General features: G+C 36.0%; 1 long non-coding RNA gene across 1 annotated transcript; it reads right to left on the reverse strand.

Moving 5' to 3' along the window:
* Positions 1-2,173: 2,173 nt before the first annotated feature.
* LOC125219903 lies at positions 2,174-2,630 on the reverse strand. Its single transcript, XR_007176238.1, has 2 exons — positions 2,568-2,630; positions 2,174-2,334 (listed from the first exon to the last, which is right to left on the reverse strand). It is a non-coding gene; the product is annotated as an uncharacterized LOC125219903 (long non-coding RNA).
* Between the last annotated feature and the right edge of the window lie 2,742 nt (positions 2,631-5,372).

The following is a 5,372-nucleotide window of genomic DNA, read 5'->3' on the forward strand; positions in this document are numbered from 1 at the left end:
AGCTGCATTGCAATGAATTATATCAAATATAATGGTTATCACATAGTTTGACAAAGACAACATGCAAAGAAATAACCACCACCAAATACAGATATTCAATTCACAGCATGAACCACGCACACTAGATCGTGCAGTTCTATTTTTCCAACGTAGGCACAGCAAAACATACAAACATGAAGTATTATTAACTTTTATCAATATCTTCTGCAAACACAATTAACTAAACCTTATCCAGAGAAGGCATTGGCGTTAACTCAACATTTAAATTACCTCTTCATATAGCGGTTCGACTGGAGGTCCTGAGAATTCTTCTAGCGTCTGAGATGAAAACCAAATAACAATTAGGATTGAAAACCTACAAAAAACTAAAATATACTATCTATATCTTTCGGGGGATTAGTTTAATGTTTATTTTCCCATACTCTTGAGCTACAGAAATCAGATACATACCTCAACATAAAAATCATATAATTTACAAATTTTATTTTCCAACACATGGTTGAAACTGTGTTTGTGTTTCTTTCCCGCAGCCCGTAATTTCACCATTTCAGCAACTTCTTGTTTCATCATCTGTAGTTTATCATATTTCTCTTGTTTAGCGGATAATCCCACTTTAGCCATAGCTCGAAGATTTCTCTGCCAATAGATATGCTTAATGATTCAGTAATTAGCGAGGTAATCACACTTGAGAACACATTATATTCGAGGCTAATAATGCTAAACAATAATAAAAAAACAACGATAAATATAACGTAATCAAGAAGCACAAAAATGGTTGAAATTATCACCCTCTTCCCCGTAAATAATTTTATATAATCAAATACGCGTTAATTCCAGGAAAATAAAGCACCCGGTATAGTCCACCACGTGTCGCATGGAATAGCGCATCAAAGGAAAAAAAATGTAGAATCCTACACACTTTGAGCGATTCCTCAATAAATGGTATCCTAGTGATGTAAATGCTATAAACTACCATATATTAGTTTCACATATGTATACCGGCTTATAACTATAGACTTACACATATATATGTAATCCAAAGCTTATGAAAAATATAGTGAGTCCATCATGTGTGACATGGAATAGACCTCCCATGCCTAAAAATATGTGAACATGCTAGAATCCTAGTCGTTACCGCTACAACTCACTTTTAGACTCCTTTATAAAAGAAACGCGCTACCCACGTGAGGGCAAGTTTTAATATTACATATCTTAGATACAAAAACAGTAGGAACCGCGACGATAAACCTACAATCCTAGGCATCTTAATTGAAACTTACAATGAGAGTGGGAACTAATTTATTGTTATGCTCTATGTATGTTAAAGAGTGAACAGAAAACTTACTTCCCTAACCATACTTGGATATATATCTCCGTTGTAGTTTCATTGTAGCATTGTTATCCTTTTCGAACATTCTACCATAGAGTGAACATTCTATTACTCAACATGAGATTCTTTATTTTATTGACATATATTTTCAAATTTATGTATAAAAGGGTGTATTAGGGTCCTCACACCTCTTTAGTATAAAGCACAACACAAATCACAGTCTTTGTATCCTTGGATTTGATGATTGTGATAAGCTGCATTATTAGACTAAGATGTTACCTTATTAGACTAATAATCTACCTTATTAGACTAAAGTGCTAAAGTATTTTACTAAAATAGTACATTATTAGAATAATAATCTATATTATTAGATGACACGTGACATTAATCTAACCGTTTAATCACAAGACTCAATGGACTAACTAGTGTTTTGTTTATAACAATATTTACCATATGAATAAGGATACATCCCTACATAATGTTTGAACAGCAAAAGAAACAAAATGAGAAAGTAGCATGGATGGATAAAGAAAATTTTTAGTTAGATTTCATTGGATGGTTCTGACTCATTAAATCCCCCGAAGATTTATAAAAGAGAATGAATTTCAGACTACTAAAAATAAATTTCACAAAATTCCATCAAATTGATCTTTTGTAATTGCTAAAATAAAGTCTTCAGCTCGCAAACATAGAGGTCTGACTAAAGATGGACCATTATTAAACTCTTCCTGTGAACTTCACAATTCTCTTCGTTTGTTACTTGAGGAATTAGTCTATGTTGATAGGAAAACATAACTTTAGATGACCATATAAATTTAAGGTTTAGGAAAAAAAATATTCCCAAAAGTTAAAGTGCTTCAGTTGTTGGTGATAAAGAAAATAGTTCTACAACAAATATCTACTTCTAAGCCATGCATCTCAGAAGAGGAGTTCATTTCGAATACATGTCTTTAACATTTTGGCTTTGTCTCAGCCAAGACATAGCGTTCCATCTCGACATACTTCTGTAATGTCATCACAAAAAAAGGTTATCAACAGCAAAATATCAATATGGAATGTCAAAATAATGAGATAACAGGACCAAAACCATCCAGTCAATATGTATTCCAGGTCATCAAACAGTAAAGACAACCAACAAAACAATGATGGACGATTTTTATGTGAAAGCCAGATAGCAAGAAGAACAAAACACAGTAACCTTAAAAGTAAAAGTCGTTATCTTAAAGAGGGAAAATACCTTCAGTGTCGCAATCTTCATCAAGTGGCCCAAAATGGTCATTAGACGGCTGATCACATCCTCTGGAATCCGTCTATAGCAGGAGCTTTGAACAATAAAAGACATGGTTTGTTAAAGTGCTTCAGTTGTTGGTGATAAAGAAAATAGTTCTACAACAAATATCTACTTCTAAGCCATGCATCTCAGAAGAGGAGTTCATTTCGAATACATGTCTTTAACATTTTGGCTTTGTCTCAGCCAAGACATAGCGTTCCATCTCGACATACTTCTGTAATGTCATCACAAAAAAAGGTTATCAACAGCAAAATATCAATATGGAATGTCAAAATAATGAGATAACAGGACCAAAACCATCCAGTCAATATGTATTCCAGGTCATCAAACAGTAAAGACAACCAACAAAACAATGATGGACGATTTTTATGTGAAAGCCAGATAGCAAGAAGAACAAAACACAGTAACCTTAAAAGTAAAAGTCGTTATCTTAAAGAGGGAAAATACCTTCAGTGTCGCAATCTTCATCAAGTGGCCCAAAATGGTCATTAGACGGCTGATCACATCCTCTGGAATCCGTCTATAGCAGGAGCTTTGAACAATAAAAGACATGGTTTTGACTTATACTGGCCAATTAAGCATAGATATAAATGATGGTACTATAAGTTAGCTTTGTAACAAAGATGGAAAATTTTCAATTGCTTTTGAGTACCGCTATTCTAGCCACTTTTGCAAGCTCCAGTTTTATTTCTGAAGGCAATCTCTTTTTGTCGGAGTGAGATTGATTAACATGATCCTGGTGAGGATCTGTAGAAGGTGGTCTAACTGTTTATGCAAAAACACAAAACAATAAATATGGCATGGATCATACTAAAATAATAGAAATAAACTAAGATGTAATATAAGTAGTGAGATATATTGTGCAACTGCCTTCTCCAACTCTCCAAAGGCATTCTCAAGATTTGTAATATTTGGAGATTCCTCCTGTAAAAAAAATGGTAACACGTTAAATTTAGGGTGATAAAATCAAACTAAGCATGTGCACAGAAAAATAAGGCAACTTGATGAAAGAGCAGTGCACACCAACTCTGTATCATCAATGAAAGAATCATCGGTGTTGTAATCATCATCATCAGGCATGTTTAGAAGAACAAGATCCTCCCCATCCCTGCTGCCCTGCAAGTTCTGCATATAAAAAACAATATCCACCCCAATCAAAACCAGATCTCGGATACGAATTCACCAACAATTTTCAAACCAGAGTGTTAAATAAAAGCTAGGCCAACAATATACCTACACAACTAGTAGCTCAAAATAGTAAAAATCACAATATAGAAAGAAAATCAATGAATTAATTAACTCTAACATAACTGCACCAGCAAATTCAACATAATTAACAAACATGCAGCATTTTTTTTCACAAAATCATCAATAACAACATTGCATGCAAGATTACCATTTCATTCATTTGAGAGGCAGCCGCAGTAGGAGGAGTTGGCTGCTCGTCGCCACGGGCTTCAAAAGATGGGCCGGGAGCTGACGGGCCGGGCCCATCGGCCTTACTCAAATTTGCTCTTTTGAGAATCTTTTTCCAGGAAATAATCGTGGTTTCCTCGGGATTCAGCTCCAATTGAAATCGCACCCGGCCGCCGCCGACCTCCACGAATGCTCCCTGTTTTGATTTGTATAAGTGATTGTAGAACAAACTTGAAACCGACGAGAATTGACTGGGATTGGAATTGCAAGATTGAAAATGTAATTCTATTTACTGATTGTTGAGAACGGAAGAAAAAACGATTACAACAAACTCCAAACAAACTTGTATTTAAACCTATCACAAAACTAATTGATATGTAAATCCAACGGTTCAGATTAAAAGCCCCAAACTTAAAATCTAATCTGACGGTTGCTGAAAGAGCTGATTGAGAGATCAGCTGTGATCAGCTGCTTCTTCTAATCATGCAGCTGAGCCATCAATTCCTTACAAACTCCACCTTGATGGATTAGCTGCTAACTGAGCTTCTCTTGCAAAGATTCACAAGTTTCATACACACATCGAGCTTCTCTTTCGGTACTGGTTTAGTTAGCATATCAGCTGGGTTCTCAGCTGTGTCAACCTTGAATACTCTAACTGAACCTTTTTCTATCTCCTCCCGGATGAAATGCAAACGCACGTCTATGTGCTTGCTTCTCTCGTGGTACACTTGGTGCTTTGCTAAGCTCAATGCACTGTTGTTATCACAACCAATGCTGACTCCTTCCTGCTTTATACCAAAATCCTCCAATATTCCCTTAAGCCATTTACCCTCTTTGACAGCAGAAGTCATAGCCATAAACTCTGCCTCTGTAGTCGACAAAGCAACCACCCCTTGAAGGCTACTCTTCCAACTGATAATGGACCCATATAAACTGAATAAGAAACCAGATTGTGATCTTCTAGTATCTATGTTCCCAGCAAAATCAGAGTCACACCATCCTGTCAAAGCATCTCCTTTAAACTCAGCATCCCCTTTAAACAAGATCCCAACATCAGAAGCTCCCTTCAAATATCTCATTAACCATTTTAGTGCAGACCAATGTTCCTTCCCATGGTTAGACATGTACCTGCTGGTTACTGAGATGGCTTGCGCAATGTCTGGCCGGGTACCAATCATAGCATACATAATGCTTCCAATGATGTTAGCATAGGGGATATGCTTCATTTCTTCCTCTTCGGCCTTGCACTTAGGCTTTTGATCAGCTGACAGTTTATATTGTTGGCTCATGGGAACCGAGACCTCTTTAACATTACTCATCTGAAATCTCTTGAGC

Source organism: Salvia hispanica, chromosome 4 (genome assembly GCF_023119035.1).
Source record: "Salvia hispanica cultivar TCC Black 2014 chromosome 4, UniMelb_Shisp_WGS_1.0, whole genome shotgun sequence".
NCBI lineage: Eukaryota > Viridiplantae > Streptophyta > Magnoliopsida > Lamiales > Lamiaceae > Salvia > Salvia hispanica.